The 18,336-nt window shown below is 51.3% G+C and overlaps 1 protein-coding gene and 2 pseudogenes across 2 annotated transcripts in view; all 3 read right to left on the minus strand.

Moving 5' to 3' along the window:
* Window positions 1-300: 300 nt before the first annotated feature.
* Window positions 301-1,153, minus strand: LOC107528947 (large ribosomal subunit protein eL18 pseudogene; annotated as a pseudogene).
* Window positions 1,154-2,828: 1,675 nt separating this feature from the next.
* Window positions 2,829-9,680, minus strand: LOC107528948 (small ribosomal subunit protein eS1 pseudogene; annotated as a pseudogene).
* A 6,758-nt stretch (window positions 9,681-16,438) lies between these two features.
* CDK12 (cyclin dependent kinase 12) overlaps window positions 16,439-18,336 on the minus strand; it is a 71,938-nt gene continuing 70,040 nt past the window's right edge. For both annotated transcript variants that reach the window (XR_015715871.1, XR_001602416.2), the window contains one exon: window positions 16,439-16,572. The gene's annotated coding sequence lies outside the window, so the exon portion shown is untranslated. The remainder of the gene's footprint in view (window positions 16,573-18,336) is intronic.

Consider the following 18,336-nt stretch of genomic DNA (forward strand, 5'->3'; position numbering starts at 1 on the left):
TGGTGGCAGAATTTCGGGGATTTGGGCAGTGAAAGGGAGCTGAGAATGACAGAGTTCTCTCTCCATCCTCGAGAGGCCTGTGCTCCCAAGTGCAGCAGGAGGAATGAAAGTTAGAGGCGTAAAACTGAAGGACAAACTGGGAAGCAAGCCTGGGGTGGTGAGAGCACCCCCTTGTGGTGGGACATCCAGATCTCTATCCTTCAGGGCCAGGCAAGCCCCTGGGGGACCTCCATTCCAAGTCTGAACTCCCTTTTTTTTTCAATGTCAAAAATTTTTTAAATAACAAAGTAGGACCTGGGGTTAGTTTTTATAGCCTTGGCTGGCCTCTTGGCCTCTTGCACACTTGAACTTCCGGCCCTTGGAGCTTGCATAGGGTTTGGTGTGACTGTGAGGGGAACTTGTCAGAATGCCTGTACATCTCTCAGCCCTTTCAAGGGACAGAAGCAGGACAGTGCCACAGCCCTTAGGGGAGTCCAGGGCCAGCTGGTCAAAGGTGAGGATCTTGTGCCTGGCCTTGAGGATGGGGCTTGGGGGACTGCTGCTCACACAAAAAACACACCCCTTCAGTTTGGGCACCTCCTGGACATGCACATCATCTGTTATAGTCCCCAAACCACAGCAGTTTTGCCCACCTGGCCAGGAAGCTTCATCTTCTGGATCATCCTGGAAAGGGACAGAGTTGGCCTTGGTGCGGCTCATGAGCAACCTCTTCGGCACCACTTGGTTGATGGTGGAATTGGTTTGTTTGGCCAGAAACTTGTACAACTTGACCAACAGCCTTAGGTAGTTGTCCTGGCTCTTGGGCTCTTTGTGCCGAACCTTTTGGTCTTTGTTGTGGAAAATGTCAACTCCCACGATGGCGCCCCTTGCGGGCCCAAGTCAGCACTTTCCCCACCTGTTTCTTCTCTTGGCCTCCCCATTTCCATGGATGGCAGCACCAGGTTAGCTGCTCAAGCCAAAAACCTGGACATCAGCCTTGCGTCTCCCTCTCTCCCTCTCCGCAACTACTCTCCCACCAGGAACCGCTGATGTGCCCCAGGATGTACCCCACGCCCAGGCTCTTCTCTCCTTTCTCATGCCCCCCAAGCCAGGTCACATCACCTCTCATCTGAGTCTCTGCCCTCACCTCCCACCTTGCCCCACTCTGGTTCATTCTCCCACAGCATCTGGGGTAACCTTTTAAAAATATAAGCTGGGCCTTTTAACTCCCTGATTTAAACTTGTACCAGCTTCCTTAGCACACAGAATAAAACCCAAACTCCTTACCAGCTGGAGCTGGTCCCTGCCTCTCTCCCTAGTGTCATTTTCTGCCTCTCCCTCCCCCTCCCCCCTCCCTCTCCATGGCCAGCCTCACTGGCCTTTCTTTCCACCCTGCAAGCCTAAGATCACCTCCCCACCCCAGGGACAGGCTGCTTTCTGGACCCAGACAGTTCCCACACCTCCCTCCCTTTCTTTTCTCAGCTGCTTCCTTTCATTCCTCTGTTCTCAGTTTGTCCCCTGACCCCACAAGGAGCCCTTTCTGATGCCTTTACCCACAGAGGGCTTCCTGTTGTTCTCTAGTTCAGCTTCTGTTATCCCATTGACTTAACTGGTGACTTGTTCTTTGTCTGCCTCTCCTCTGGTCTGTAAGCTCTCTGAGGGTAGAGGCCACGGGATTTGTTCTGTCCCCATGGAAAGCGCTGGGCCCAGTTCGGAGCAGCTCCTTAGTGGAGGGTTAATTGGCTGGATTGAGGAGTGCTTTGATGTCGTCCAAGGGGGGTGGGCAAGCCGGTCCTGTAGCCTGGGCTCCAACCTGCCCCATTAGGGGTCCCTCTCATCGCTCCCTCTTCCTCTCAGGAGGCCTGTCTGCTGGCAGCCTCCTAATTATATTTTACTTGACTATAAATCTTTCCGTTAAATGTAATTGAAAAACATACCTTTCGAATCATCGCATTAACCTAGCATCCACTCTGAGGCAGTAATTAAAGACTTCCTAGAATCTCCCACTGGTTTGGGGAGAACTGGCTCAGAGATCGTCTTCTGCCAACCCCAAATGTGTAGGCGTCAGCCCTCCCGTCCGCAGAGAAGGTAGAGGCGCAAACCCAGGCTGCCCACAGTTCGGGCTCAGGAGCTTAGCGTGTTCGCTGTCCTCTGTCCCCACCGCAGGACGCAGACAGCGGGGGGCAACGCCGAGCCCCCAGCCCAGCAGCCTTCTGGCCTCGTCTGCAATGTTCCCCTCCCCTGGGCTCCTGGCTCAGAGCCCCTTCAGGTGGCAGGTCAGGAAGGAAGAGGAAAGGGAAGGAGCTAATGCTTTCCTAGCCCCTTAAATGAGTCGGATCTGCCCCAATCAGCCTTTGCAGCTCCCTGAAGACAGGCTGAGGAAACCTGTCTTCGAGAAGTCTGCAATATAACAGGGTTAGAATTTGAATCAAAAGGCCAGTGTGTTAGATCCTAACTAATAACATTGCCCCCTTTCAGAGTCCCAGCCTTCGGTGACTGGTGCCCTCAGGCCAACCCCTCTGCTTCTCCAGGAGACTCCAGTTCCTCAACTTTTGTGGTTTTCTAAGCCCAAAACTCTGGAGTCATCTTTGACGATGCTCTTTTACACCCCACACCTGATTCAAAAGCAAGTCTGTCTGTTCTGCCGTCCGAATAAATCCAGCATCTGAGCACTTCTCACCACCCCACTGCTACCGCCCTGGCCCGAGCTGCTGGGACTCTCCTGGAGACCACAGGTCCTGCCCTTGGTCCCCTTCAGTCTATTTTTGTACCACAGCCAGAGTGGTTTTTTAAAAAAATAACAGCTTTATTTTATTATAAATCTTTTTAAATATCACAAATAGGATATTTTATTTGTCACTATTAAATGTCTGAATTTTAACAGATTCTTGGACTGGGGCCTCATATCCAGCAGCTTGTTCACCTTTAGCACCTGTCTCCGCTTCAGTAGCTTTTCCAGAACTGTGACCTTCCCTGTGAAGCTCTGTGAGTTTTCCCAGTTCAAGCCTGAGCTTCTTCAGCATTCTGACTTTTCTAACAAAAACGACGTGGAGCAGATAAACAGATTAGCAAGCCTTTTCTATGTGTTTTCCAATGCTATCTGGAGTCAGTTTATTGACCACTTCTTTCTAGTCGTTTGTCTGCACCTCTCGGGTCATGATTTCCACCATCTTCTTCCAGATTTGGGGGACCTGTTGATGCAGAGCATAAGAGATCTTCTAAATCTGATTGTTGTGTTTTTTAATAAAACCAGGACAGCATAGACGAAGCAAACAACCGTACGTAGTCCTGACATCAACATGAGCTTCAGTCAAGGTCTGCCATTTTTGGACCATGGAGCACCTTTTGTCACGGGTAAGATCCATGCCATGGAAATTAGGCAGTCTTTTCCCTGAACATCCTCGGTAATTAGCTTAAATTTTCTAAATGCAACTTATTCTGCAGATCAGCTAGGCTCACTTCAAAAACAAGACCCCTGAGACCATCCGATGTGGTTTTGTTTCCTTGAGTTCTCGTGACTAGTGTTTTCCCAATATTTCTTATATTGGACATAGCTGGTGCTTTCACACCATACCAACTGTTCTTTAAAAATGGATCAACCACTTTCTTCTTGGATCCCTTTCTGCTGCCTTTCATAAGGCGCTTGTTCTTGCCCACTGTGGTCACGGTGCTGCTCAGAGAGCCAAAAGGCAAAATAACAGCTTTATTAAGCTATAATTCTGAACACACAATATAATATACAGATGATGTATTATAGAATAGTACAGTGGAAACTTATCTAATTTTATTAACCAATATCACCCCAATAAATTTTTTAAGAAATATATAATTCACTCATTTAAAGTGTACAATTCAATGTTTGTTGTTATTATTATTTTTTAACCCTCACACAAGGATATTTTTCCATTGCTTTTTCAGAGAGAGTGGAGGGGGAGAGAGAGAGAAAAAAAAACATCGATGTAAAAGAGACACATCGATTGGCTGCCTCCCACATGCACCCCGACCACCCCCAGACCACTGAACTTGGGATCGAGCCTGCAACTGAGGTGCCTGCCCTTAACCGGAATCAAACCTGAGACCCTTCAGTCTGAGGGCTGATGCTCTAACCACTGAGAAACCGGCTAGGGCTCAATGTTTTTTAGTATATTCATGAAGCTGTGTGCCCATTACCACAATCAGTTTTGAACATTTCACCACCCCAAAAATAAACCTATTCCCATTAGCAGTCATTCCCCATTTCCCCCGTGCCCTCTCGTCACAAGCAACCAAAATAAAATATCACGTTATCTAAGAAGCTTCTCTTGGGTGCCCCATCCAAAACTGCACCCCCTTCCCTCTCCCTCTTTACTTTTCTCTTTAGTACATGTCATCATCTAACATGCTATGTATGTTACACATTTATTATGTTCATCGTCTACCCCCTAACCCACATTCACACATGCCCCCTGTGGGTGGGCTTTATGGTAGCGCTCCCGGCACCTAGGACAGGACCAGGTGCATCCTGGTGCCCAACAGACAAATGCTGCATCAGTAAATGAATGAACAGACTCAATAATAAAAGTATTGAGATCAAGGATCTCAAATGTGGCATCCACTCTCTAGGGGCCGACAATAAATGCCCCATCCTGGGGCCCAGCTCTTGGGTGCCTGGCCGGGCTGTTTTATTTTTAGAGAGAGAGGAAGGGAGAGAGAGAGAAAGAGAGAGAGAGACATTGATGATGGATCAGTTGCCTCCTGCCTGCCCCTTCTTGGGGATGGAGCCTGAAACCTGGGCATGTGCCCTGACTGGGCATTGAACCAGTGACCTTTTGGTGCATGGATGACACTCAACCGACTGAGCCAGGGCCTGAGACTTCTTTTGGTGCCGTTGCACATGCTGTTCTCACTGCCTAGAGCGCTCTTTCTCTCCTTGCCCACCCGGTGAACTACTAATTCGAGCCTCTGTCCTCGGCGAAGCCTTCCCGAGATGAGCAGGGCCCATCCCAGCCTGGCATTCCACCATCCCAGCCTTTACCTCTGCTTAGCGTCAGGTTAAAAGCCACAGGCCCAGACTGCCTGGGATGGAATTCTAATTCTGCCACTCCCTACCTAGCTGGGTGACCTCAGGCGAGATGCTTCATCTGTCTGTGCCTGTTTCCTGATGCGGAAAGTGGGGTGAAATGAATAGTATCTGCCTCCTAAGGGTGTGAGGAGTAAATGAGTTACTATATGTAAGGAATTTGCTCCCACACTTGGCACAAAGTGCCCAGTAAGGGTACGCTGCCATGATTATTATTCCAGCTTCTCTTCCTTCCAGGTCAGGGCTCAGTTTACATTTGTCTCCCCCACAGGCTGTGAGCTAGGAGGGTAGGGGCTGGTGCAGAATGGACATTTGGCACCTCTGCCTGGATGGCCAGTCATGAAGGTTCTCCTTTATCAAGAGCTTTCTCATTTGTCCCTTAGGATAATCCTATGAGCTGGTACTAATGTTCTTCCCAGTTTACAGATGAGAAAACTGAGACCTTGAGGGAAATGCCTTAAGGCCCTAGTAAGCAAGCAAGTAGCAGAGCTGAGGTCTACCCTTGGACGCAGCTGACTCCAATCAACTCCCTGGAGCCTCAATTTCCTCATCTATAAAATGGACCGACAGCTGTTCTTCCCCTCTCTCAGGTTCACTGAGTGAATGTATGTAAATTAAGAGAAAGAAGGGGGTTTAGTCCCCCTTATGAACTAGGTAATGCTTTGTGTAAGAACAAGAACTAATCTGGGGGTGAAACTGAGGAGTAGCTGAGACTCAAATAGCCCCAAAGCCCCAATCAATTCACCCTTCTCCCTAGGGTTTGTCTGGAGCCTGGGGCCAATTCAGCAGCCTCCCCCCCCCTTTCCTGGGCCCACTGCCAGCCCCTCCGCCCCTTTCCCCCACCCTTTGCCACTGGAAGACAATGGTGGGCAGGCCCGGCCTTTGTGAGAGGGGTCAGGCCAGTTAATCTTGGGCTGGGTTGAGGAGGAGCCTGTAGAGAGACCAGGGGAAGGGAGAGGGGGCTGCGTGGCGCGGACAGACAACAGAGGGCCTAGGAGGGTCCGGAGGATGCTGGAGGCCAGGGGCCTGAGGAGTAAAAGCTTGAAACACGCTTTGGGGAGCATTTCCTCTGAATGTAGATTTGAGCTCCTATTAAACTTGCCAAAAATTTGTGTTAGCTAATGGATTCTTAATTCTGTCTAAAATGAGAGAGGGAAAATTATGCCATTCATCTTGTATTGGTTTGAAATTACATCTGACACCTAATCGATCATACTGTGGAACATTAACTCTTTGGAAGAGGCCCAACTTTTCCTCTCTCCCTTGCTTTCCAGAGCTCTCGAGCCACCCCCACCTCCTGATTCCTTCTTTTGTATTTCATTAACTAAGCAAAGCTCTGGCTGTCTCTGGGGGTGAGGGGTGGGAGTTAGGGAAAGGGTTCATTTGAATTGAAGGAGATAACCGTGACCCCCAATCTTTTGCTGAAGACAGGAGCCCCTGCTTCCAACCTTCAAGTGACCTCCTCTCTCTTCCTGCTTTTTCCTACACACTCTGCGACCTGGAAATGCAGAATTTAAGGCGTTGGGGTGTGAGGTGACCTCAGAGCCACCTTGGGGGCAGGGGGAGAGGCGAGGAGCCAGGCAAAGCCGAGCTAGCACCTGGGGCTGGGGCAGGGGCCTTGGCAGGGGGTTCACCTGCGACTTGCCTGGCAGATGGGTGAGGAGGAGGAGGGCAGATGACAATAGATTTGCCTCTGGGGAGCCTGATGAGCTCTGACTGAAAACCCCAACCCCAGACCTGCTTTTCCAGGAGGACTTTCTGGCAGCAGAGAGAACCCACTGGAGGCAGACAGACCTGGGCTGGGATCCTGGCTTCACTCCTGACAAGCTGTGTGACCTTGGGCAAGTTACATAACACCTCTGAGTCTCAGTTTCCTTCTGTGTCAGAGCAGGATAGATAATAACACTGACACAAGGCTGGGGTGAGAACTGGATGAGATAATCCAGGTAAAACTGGGACAGAGCCTGGCACACAGTAGGTGCCCAATAAAGGTGGCATTCACTCCCTTCCCCACTTCTGCTGCTTCTCCCTCCCCTTGCTCTCCCCTTCACCTTCTTCTCTCCCACCTCCAATCCCCTGGCTGGTCTCCCAGAGCAGACATAGGCTCAGAAGGCACAAGGTTAAATCAGACCATGAGGGCCAGTTAATGTCTCCTCCTAAAAGGACACCTGAAGGAGGCCTGGGCCTCCAGGGTCTCTGCAGCACCCCCTCCCCCACCCTCTTCTTCCTGGAGCTCCTGTATCTCCTCCAAAAGTTGTGGGGGCTGTCTGCTATATGGAGAGCTCTCTCAGCAAACCCCACTCTGCCTGGAAAGGGGGATCTCCTGGAAAGGGGCGATCTAGGAAGTGAGGTCAGGAGGAGGGGCACTCCAGCTGGGAGAGAGCCACTTGCTTTCACTCAAGCAGCCCGTATTTTACAGGGGAAAGGTGGATTAGGCTGGAAATGGGGGCTCGGCCCCTCAACAGCAAGGGAGAGCAAAGGGAACCAGGTGGGTGTGAGAGGGGAGGAGGCAGGGACTCCCACCTCTATTCCCCAGGAGGCACAATGGCCTCTATCTTAGGTTGTTTTTGGGTCCTATGGGAAGGGAAGAAGGTCCCAGGGCCCTCCAGTTTCATGTGAGGGGTCATCATGGAAGGAATGTGGCATGCAGCTGGCCTCTGGCACAGGACAGCATGGGGAGGGCTGAGGTGCCTCTTTCATGGAAATCTGGGCAGTCTCTGGACCCTGTAAGTGTAGACTTCACTCTCCATAAGCACCCACAAGTGCCCGATGAATGAATGTACAGGTGAAGGACAGAGGCTGGTTTAAGTGACCAGTCAAGGTCACATAAGGAGTCATTAGGTCCTATCAGGCATCTGGTCCAAGTGCAGGAAATAACCTAAAATGCCCCCACTGTATCTTGACCCTGTGGAGGAGCCCCAGTGTGCTAAGGATAACCGGGAAAGTTCACCCCGTATCCTCATTGTACAGAGGAAGAATCCAGAACTCAGGAAGGAGGTATACTGTCCAACGACAGGATGAGGCAGGGCAGCCAAGGACACTGGCCTCTGGCTCTCAGTCCAGTGCTCTTCTCTACCTGCCTCATAAATCTGAAGGCTATTACCCAGTCCCAGCAGAGCGCATGCTGTTTCTGGGGAGGGGGCTGGAGTTTGGGGAGGGAGGGAGAAGAGCTGCTGAGAGAGGCTTTCCCTGAAGAGAGCAGAGCAGAGGGGGCTGAGGAGGTTTCTTTACTCCCTCTCCCGTCCCAACACACATACAAACACACAGTGGCAGGAATTTTATTTCCAAATGTCCCTTCTCTGTGGAGTTCACTGTTTCCCAGGAGACGCCTGGTGGAGATGCCCCTTCCTGCCAGCCTCCCTGGCAGCCACTAGGCGGCTGTGGCTCCCTCTTCTGCCTAGAGACGCCACAGCGAGGGTCCCATGTGGTTTGTATTAGTAGGAAGGGGAGTTCAGGCATATAGATGCTGACGATGGAGCAGGCCAGCCAGGAGTGGGTGGGCAGCCAGCCCAGTGGGTAGACTAAGGAAGCCACTCACAGGGCCACATTAATCAAGGGCATGACATGTCTAGATATGAGTGGTCACCTGCCTTTGGTCACCAGAGGAAAAAAAAATCCTCTCTGACACCCCCTCAAAAAAACCCTGGAAATGGTTTTTTATTGTTTTTACCTTTAACATAAAAGTAATGCATAATTGTAATAAAAATAGATAATTCCAACAAAATGGAATGAACAAAAGCTCCAGACTCAAATTTTATAATCTGTCTTTTTTCCCAGGAAAGCAATTAGCCTCTGGCTGAAAAGTCCAGGGCAAGAGTTTGCTATGTTCAGGAAAAAGGGGGAAAGTATCACAATATTGTGGAATGTTCTAGAATCCGGAAGGTCCTCCTGCAGCAAATACCCTTGTACTGAAGAGGCTGACACGTGTGTCTGTCTGTTTTCCCCCAGAGGACCGGTGGCTTCAGAGTGCAGTTCTTCCCACTCCCTCTGTTGTTCCTGCTGGGTGCACCATGCTGCCCCAGTGTGGTCACCCAGGAAATATGGGTTGGAAGAATAAATTAATGAACTCACAGGTGAGGAAACAGACCTAGAGACAGACACTTAGTTGCCTCAGTGGCCCAGATCATATTCACAAGCACGATTGCCACAGGTCTGGAAAAACTGGCCTCAAATTCTCCATCAGCTCCCTCTTTCCCAGGACTGGCAGGAGCTAAACGTTGGAGTTAGCCGAAAGGGCCAAGCCTATATGAGAAATTTCCCAGATCTGGCCATTGAACAGGGAAGGGCTGAGGCAATAGAGAGAGACTGTTAGAACTTGTAGAAAGAAAGGTCCCACAAAGTGCCAGAGAGATAGGAATGGTGGAGAGCCTGATGTGAACTGAGAAATTAAATCCATGCCATCCCAATGAGGCTGAGAGCAGTTTTGCCCCGCTGCCCTGACAAGGAAGCAGCTCTGGCTGGAAGGTTCCATGTCATCTTCTAGTTAAAGAGATTTAAGCATACGGAGAAGACTTACCTCCTTCAAGGAGAGAGGAGGGTACCCAACACAGCAACAGAGATAGAAGCCTGCTTCTCACCTCGCTTTCTCCTTCTTGCCAGGTAACTTAGGTGGGGCCCTGCCATCATTATCCCGTTTAGCCATTGACAACTGTCAGAGAGGTCTTAACTCCATTTCACAGATGAATAAACCAAGGCTAAGAATAGTCAGTGACCTGCCCAGGTCAGAAACCAAGTAGCAGAACTAGGATCTCAGGCCTGGTTCCCAGATGCTCTTTCCACTGAGGCCTCACCTCAGTACTTGGTTTCCTGGGGGGCCGGGACTTGGTGGCCAGGCCACCCCCTGCTAGGTTTGGGGACAGGTTCTCTAACTATAGGGGCCTCTGGCCTTCCTTTAAGTTCAACTCCTGCTGTGTCCTGTTTTTGCTTTGACAGACCCTGTCCCTGCTTCCCCAGAGAGCTGCACCTAAGGCCACCTAGGAGCCATGTGACAAGACAGGTGCCCCCGGGCCTTGGCCCACGTGATCCGTGTTCTTCAAAGATGTCACCTTTCCCCCTGGGCCAAGGCTTATTCTGCCGAACGTCTCGGTCTATCACTGTGCTTCCTCCGCACCCCAAGCCCTCCATTTCCTCCTGGGGAAGGCCCAAAGCCTTTGCAGAGGGCAGGCCCCGAGACACAAGCCCGCGCGCGGCGTCGGTAGCCCGGGGCTGGCGCGTTGGTCCCGAACACCGAGCCCAGGCAGGTCCGCTCCTCTCGGCGCCCTCCCTACCCGTCGGGTTTGGGGGTGCAGGGGTGGGGGCAAAGGCCGGCCTGGCCCTGCCTCCTTGCCCTGCCCGGCAGCCAGCAGCAGAACACCAAGGGGGCAGCCCAAGGAGCGGCTGGGGGCGAGGGCCTAGAAAGGGGCCCGCAGATGCCGCCCCGGCCCCCCTTCCTTGGCCGGGGCCCCCACGGTGTCGGGGAGCAGGAGGAATCAATCAGGATAATGAAGCCGCAGCCTGCCACGCACCGCGGGGGCACTGAGAAGTCGGGGCCGGTGCCAAGTCCGCCAGACGGTTCGGAAGAGCGGAGCCCGGCGCGGCCCGGCGGCGGTGGCGGCCGCAGCGGCGGAAGCGCGGAGCCGGTGCGCGGAGGCCGGACGCAGCTCCGCGCAGGCCCCTGGCAACCGCGCCTTGGCAACCGGGACGCCCGAGAGGAATCTTAAAGCGGCAGAGCATCGCTTCCTCGCCGCGGCCGGCTCCCGGACCCCAGGGGAAAGGGTCCTGCCCGGAAGGGTTGGTGGGAGTCAGGCTCTGCGCCTCTCGGGACTTGCGGGTCCGACTGATACCCTCACTTGCTTGTCAAATGTAGATCGAGCCTACGTGCCCAAGCACCGGCTAGACAATGGGGAGGAGAACGGGCGGTGATTAAAACATGAACAAGGTCCTGCCAAGAGGAGTTCACAGTCTAGCGCGCAAGGCAGACCAGACTGGCAGAGGTGAGCAAAGCCCTGTGCTACCCAGGATAAAGGGGCTTCGGCTGGAAGGCTGAGGGGCTGTTAGAAAATATTCCTGCGGCACCTCCCTTGCTCCAGGCCGTGAGTTAGACGCTTCTTTCCTGGACTGTGTTATTATCCCAACAGCCCCGTGAGGTGGGCATTATCATCGTTATCGACCCCATTTTAAAGATGAAGAATTAGAGGCCCAGAGAGGTGAGGGTACTTAGCCAAAATCTCGTTTTATGTTTTGGACAGTCTTGGACAATCTGACTCTGGCCAGCTTTCATTATAGCATGATGTCTGGCAGGTTAGACCTGAGTGAGGACTTCCCAATACAAATTGTGTAAGAAGTGAGGAGAAAAGGTAGCTAAAGGCAGAGATGGCTAATTTTTCCTTCTGCTGCCCACTACCCTGAACCTGTCTGCCCTGTTCTGCAGGCCTGTATATATATATATATATGGGCAGAGCAGTAGAAGAGTTGACCTCCAGAGATCCCTCTGGTCCTGTGATTCGATATCTTCTGCCTGAAGTCCAGGCACTGTGCCACCCTTCTGGGCAGCAGTAGTTGGCATGGGGCTGTACACTGGGGGAGATTCCAGGCTTCTTAAACCAGGGGTCAGAGGTGGTGGGGGAAGATTATATGGGGTGGTAAGAGGGCTTTGGCAAAAGAAAACCTGAGTCAATATCATTAGGAAGGCTGGGCCTCATCTTTCCTTCTCTTGTCCACCTCTGTTTCTGTTTCTGCAAATTCATTCAGGTAAGAAATGTGTGCCAGGGCCTGGGGTAGGCTTGGAGGCTATTGGTGAGGCAAAAAGCATGCTGGCTTTGGAGCCAAGCCCATCTGGTTTCAAATCCTGGCTCTGTCCCTTAGCAGCTATGTTAGCTTGAGCAGGTGACTCAATCTCTCTGAGCCTCATTCCGTTTCCTCTTCTGTAGAGTAGAGGCATTATTACCTACCTGTCAGGGTTATTAGGAGACTTAAAGGGAGTGAGAAAAACATATGTATGGTGTCTGGCACATGGTAGATGCTTATCAAGTGGTAGATGCTTAACAAATTTAAAGATGTCTTTGCTTATTTTGATAGTCTATTAATGGCTCCCAAAGATATGTCCACGTCCTAATCCCCAGAACCTGTGAATGTTACCTTGTCTGGGAAAAGGGTCTTTGCAGATTTGTTATGCTAAGAATCTTGAGATGGGGAGATTACCCTGCCTGGATCATCTGGCTGGGCTGCCACCACAACTATCCTTGTAAGAGAGAGGCAGAGGGACATTATATACACACAGAACAGTAGAAGGAGATGTTAAGACAGAGGCAGAAATTGGGGTGATGTGGCTACAAGCAAAGGAATGCCAGCAGCCCCTAGAAGCTGAAAGAACAGATTCTCCCTTAGAGCCTCCAGAGAGAACATGCAGTGTCCTGCTGACATCTTAATTTCGGTGCAGTGAAACTGAGGTTGAACTACTGGCCTTCAGAAATGTGAGAGAATAAATTTGTTGTTTTAAGCCACCAAGGTTGTGGTAATTTATGACAGCAGTCTTGGAAAACTAATACACTTACATTGGAGATTCTGTCTTTTTATTATTATTATTGATTGGGGAGAGAAAAGGGGAGGGGAGAGAGATAAGAGATAAATTGATTGATTTGTTGTTCCACTTATTTATGCACCGTTGGTTGGTTCTTGTATGTGCCCTGACCAGGGATTGAACCTACAACCTTGGTGTATTGAGACAACGCTGTAACCAACTGAGCTACCGGCCAGGGCAGAGAGTTCATCCTGAACAAAACCTAGTACCTGCCCTTGAGGAGTTCACAGTCTAGTGAGAAATAAGAGAAGGAAACAATGCATAGGGATGTCCAGAAGGTAGCAGGGTAAGAAGGTAGGTAAGGCTGTTGGAGTTAGAGAAGGAGTTATCCAGGTAAGGGACTAAAGCAGGAAGGGCATTCCAAGCAGAGAACACAGTGTGGGTAAAGGCACCGAGTAGGAGAGAACATTGCTTTCAGGAAACTTCTCACACATTTGGGATGGCAGGTGCATGGGGATGTGGCGGTATCATAACAGAACTGCTGAGATGGGCAGCAGGGGCAAGAGAGCCACGTAGCTTCCACCCTAGGATGGAATTAATCCCTCTGCCCTGTGCTGGCCCTGATCAGAGAACCCTAGACTGTCAGTACTGGACAGAACTTGGAGTCCATCCAGTACAGCCCTGCCATCCCGCACATAGGGAAACTGAGGCCTATAGAAAGTGAGTCCATCCAGGAAATAAGCTAGAACCAGATGGCTGCACCACAGCCTCTCTGTTGAGCCTGAGTGTCCCATGTCTGAGGGTCTCAGAGATACTGCCTGGTAGTCCCTCTGTAGCCTACTTCCAAAAAGCACAGACCTTCTAGTCTCTAAACAAAGAGGGGGTGATTTGCATATTATTTACATGTTGCTAATTAGATGGGAGGCAGATTCACTCAGCCCCTTCCTTCACTTCATGTCCCTACCCCCATCCCCCATCCCCCATTCCATCTCGCTCCCATTGGATTCTTCTTCATCCATCTCTTGACCTCAGTAACTTCTCCCATCATTCCCGCCCAGGGCATCACCCCTCAAGGCCCCCTACCTAGTCCCAGGGCAACCCCTACTGTATTAAGCATTTGGTCCTGCTTGGAAAAAGTACCTGGGTGGAGGACCTTGGAGCAGGTCACAGTGGAAAGGAAGATGATGGGCTTTCCAGCTTGAGGTTTACTCTGGGAATGGGGAACAGTGAGCTCTGACTCCCTGCAGCCCAGGGGCCATCTGAATGGGGCTATGGAGTGGGGGAGGAAGGTGCTCCTTGGGGATCTGGTGGGCAGGTGCCAGCTGCATGCCCCAGGCCTGCCCCAAGCCTCTTGGCTGGCAGCCACACCAGCCTGTGAAGGAGCTGGCTCCTTCTTTGAGGGAGAGGAAATTCTGGGGAAGGTCAGGGAGTATTCTTTGGCCTGGCAGCTTAACATTGGTTAGGTTGAGGTTACCATGCAAGTTACTGTGGATCCTCCAATGGGGATAAGCGCATCCAGATTCCTGGGACTGTCATCAACCCAGCACAGAAAATTGTGAGGCACTGTGCTAAACTAAGCACATTGTCTCCTTGAGGGTAGGCACTCAATATATGTTTTCTGATAATAAGGGGTCACCTGTTTCCTGGGGACAGGTAAAGAGGAAAGGGGGTCACAGACAGGCACAGATTCTGCCTCTCTCACCTCCCGTTAGCCCCCTCTTCCCTCTGAAACCAAGGATACCTCTCCCAGATTAGAGGTCTAAGCCTGTCATCTGGTGGTCACCAGAGAAGGCACCATACTGTAGCCATGACAATGCACAAAATGAGCTCAGATGCCCCAGAGTTGCTGTAGGATTCCATCACCACCATAGCTGACTCAGGGTAGGTGTGAGGAGCTGGGGGATGTTAGTGCATTAGCATTTATGGAAAAACCTGGAGCACAGTTCAGGCTAGCAATGTGCAGAAACCAGCTTGCTCTGGTTAGGACAGGGGCCTGGATATGGGAAGAAAGACTGCCCTGCATAGGTGAATAACTCCTCTCCATGCATAGGTGATGTGTGAGCTGCATGTACATGTGCTACAGGGCACCTCAGCAAGCATCCTGACCTTAATGCACAGCTCTGTGCACATATCCCAACACTGCATGTTGCACATGAGTGTCTTCATGGAATTCCACCTTCCTTCCCTCTTTTCTGCTCTGGGCCTTCTCTTCTTGTTTTCGGGTAAAATGGGAAATGGGGTAGGCACATCAGTTTCACCATCCCCAGCCCTACTCCCTTGAGTAGAGAGTCCCTATCTCCATTTTCCCATGATAGCAAGCAGTGGGGGGAATCCCAGCCCATTATTGGCTTAGATGACTCAATCTTACACCAATTCCTCTGCCCTGGTAGCTCCTTCTTCCCCTACCATGTCCCATGACACTCCTTCATCTTGTGTCCAAGGGGAGAGGTGGGAGGAAGTGGGGTGATTCTATGGGAGTGGGAGTAGGAAGGGTGGATCAGATACTGTTCGATTTTGCCCGGGTCCCTCAGGAGCACTGCTGCTCATTTAAAATTCTGATTTAAAGCTGAGCGGCTCTTTAAATTTCCACATTAGCATGCCGCCCTGATGCCAGGCCAAGATGTTGGGATGGATTTGGCAGGAACGCCTCTAACAGCGGCAAGCAGCAGCATTTGCCAGCAATAAAACAACGCATGAATAAAAGAAGGCCGGCTTGGCAGCAGCAGCAGCACAGGTAGCTGGGTGAGCCCAGGAGGGGCCCACACACTCAGGGGCTCAGAGGCATGAAGGCCTGTGCAGGAGCGTGTAGGAGTGTAGGCCTCTGTGGCTGTCTCAGCCCTTCCCCTCAATCTGTCCCTGCAGTGGAATCTGGGGTGAGGGCCTAGGCAGGATTGGGGTTTCTCCCCTGTGCCTGTCTCATCCCCCTCCCCATAGGGTTATCATCTTGGAAGAGACAGACGTTGCCTTTGATGAGGACACAAGGACTTGGCCCACATCCTGAGCTGACCTCCTTCATTAGGGGCCCAACGAACAGGTAGGGTCAGAGAGAGCAACACTGTCTAGAGTGGATTCCAGATCTATGACCCCAGATACCTGGGTGCTGAGGGGCACAATCAGGATAAGGGGCCTGGATGAGAGGCAGCTGTGAGAACTAGATATTGGTGCTGAGCTGGGCGGGAGAGATGCTCTGGGCTTGGCAGATGGCTAGAATGGGGAGTGGCCAGGGAGAGCAAGGAGCTGGCCTAACTTTAACTTCCTGTATACTCAGGAATATTGTTTGAGGTCAGATGAAGGCCTGGCCTGAAAGCTGGCCACTTCCCAGAGGTTGTTTTGTCTACTCCTGCTTCCCATGGTCTAGAGTACAGCCCCAAAGGACTTGAGGCTGCTGGATCCTGTGTTCCTCTGCTCCAATCACCTGGCTGAGGCTCATCACCAGCCCTGTCAAAAAACAAGCAGCCTGTCCCGCTCTTATCATCTATCCCTCCCACTTGGTCAAACCATCCCCATCCCTGAAGTCCAGGGGAGAGGACAGAAGCAAACAGAGGGGTGGCAGCAGATGGTTTCTGCAATCTCAGCTAAGGCAGAAAAAGAGGGACACCCTTCTCAGATGGAACTCCTCCCTTCCAGCTCACGAGTGATTTCAGGCCCCAATATGGGGAGAAGTTGTTGGGACTTTGAATTCTCTCAATCTCTGGAAAAGCTGGAGAACGGGCAGGCAGGGCCAAGTTTTAGGAGGGCAGAGGCCCCATATCCTGGAACTTGGACTAGTCCTATCCTGATGGCTTTTTCCAAGGAGAATGAGATGACCTCCCAGGCACCCTGTTCTCTGGCCCACACGTTGGAGGTGAGCTAGCTCTGTGGGGAGGGAGTGGCTAAGAAGCTGAGTTTAGGCCAGAGAGATATCATTTTGTCATTTATTTATTCATTCAACAAATATTTACCAAACAGCTGCTTTATGCCAGGCACTGTGCTGGGTACTGGGCGCACAGTGGTGAGTACAGACAGACGTGGTCACTGTCCTCATGGAACTTTCCATCTGGTGGGGAAATAGGATCATTATTCAAATGGCTGCACAAGTAAGTGTGAAGTAACTGTGCTAAATGCTCTGAAAGGATATATAGTACCATGAAAGTATATAATCAGGGGAATTGGCTGAGTCTAAGGAGTTGAGGATGGGCTTGCAAAGGAGACAGAGAAAGAGCAGCCAGAGTGGTAGGAGAATTGGCAGTGACATCATAGGATCAGAGGAGGAGGCGGTCAGCTGTGTCGAGAGATGCTGAGAGCTCATGAGGCACCTATTCGTCCTGACTCCTCACCTGCTAGTTGTGACTACAGGTATGGAAAGGCTCTGGCATCATGCCTGGCTCACAGTTGGTGCTCTGTAATGTTAGCTCCCTTTCTCCCCCTCTCCAAGCTAAGCCTCCCTCCAGGGACCCCAGATTTCTAGAACAAAGGAGCTGCTTAGGCTCAGCCTCCTCTGTCAACTCAGGCCCCAAATCCCAGCCATCAAGTCCTCAGTGAGGGACACTAGGCCTCTCCCTGCCTCTCTACATTAGTCCCTTCATGTGGAGCCCTACCATTCCCTAACCTAATTTCTCCTTCGCATTGGTCTTCCCCGAAGAGAGGCTGAGGTCTAGGTCTCGGAGAAAGATGCCATTCTGGCTCTGCTTCTGGGGCTGAGTCTGAGAAAGGAAGAGAGTTGGAATCCTCAGCAGCTCCCAAAGCTGCCCGGGGTGAATCTGAGTGTCTTAGGTAGGGAGAGGGGGAGTAGTGGGGAGATGGGGAGGGGGGTTGCCCACCCAAGGCGGCGTAGAGCCCAGAGCCTTTTCCATCGCAGACACCCCATCTGTCTCCCACAGAAGGCTCGGGTTGGAGGAGGTGCTGAGAAGGGGGGTATGAAGGGTGAAATTGTACAGTCTGTGAGCTAGCATGGATGCAGTGAAGGTGCTGACCCAGGAGGATGGAAGGTTCAGGGTGGGGTGTCGGCAGGGCTTTTGTCTTGGCCACTGAGGACTGGAGGTCAGGGTTTGGGTCTGGAGGTGGGGGAGATGATGGGGACACTGTGTGCTACTTTTCCTAGACAGCTTTGTGTTTGATTTTGATTTATAGCTTTCACCCCCAACCAGAGGGCAAAGAATCATTCTCCTCTGGCCAAAAACCTAACGGCGTTCCTAAGCCCAGGGCTAGACTAGATTCACGATGCCTCCCTCTTCCCAGCAGCCAGACCTTTTCCAGACCTTAAAATAATATTTTAGTTAAACTTGACAGTTTTCAGAGTGTTTCCTTTTACCTATTACTTTTAATTGATCCCACTAATGTCCAAGGAGGTAACTATTATTATTATTATTATTATTATTATTATTATTATTCAGATGGAGCAACAAGGAATAGATTAAGTGGATAAGTAGGATCACAGGGAGTAAGAAGGGGGGCTCAGACCCAGGTTTCCTGACTGACTGAAAAACTTTGGGAGATACTCAGGCCTTGCTGGACATACATCGACACAGAACCCCCTCCTGGATACCAACATACAGACCCTAGGAGACTGGACGTCCCCAGAGGGATGGGGCTCCCACAGGCAGAAACGTGAGAGCGCCCTACACTGAACGTTGTGAGGAAGGAGGGGCAGCACAGGGCGTGGGGGGTGGAGATGCCAGTTCGGGAAGCAGCTGTTGGGGTCTACCCCAGGTCCTGGAACAAGCTGTTGGGGATCACTGTGGACATTCTCAGGTTCTAAATGCTTTTTTCTCCCCTCTCTCTCTACCTACACTTTTAAAAATAGGATTCCACAGCTTCCTAC

The sequence above is a fragment of the Miniopterus natalensis genome, chromosome 17, assembly GCF_054644295.1.
Source record: "Miniopterus natalensis isolate mMinNat1 chromosome 17, mMinNat1.hap1, whole genome shotgun sequence".
In the NCBI taxonomy this organism is placed as follows: Eukaryota; Metazoa; Chordata; class Mammalia; order Chiroptera; family Miniopteridae; genus Miniopterus; species Miniopterus natalensis.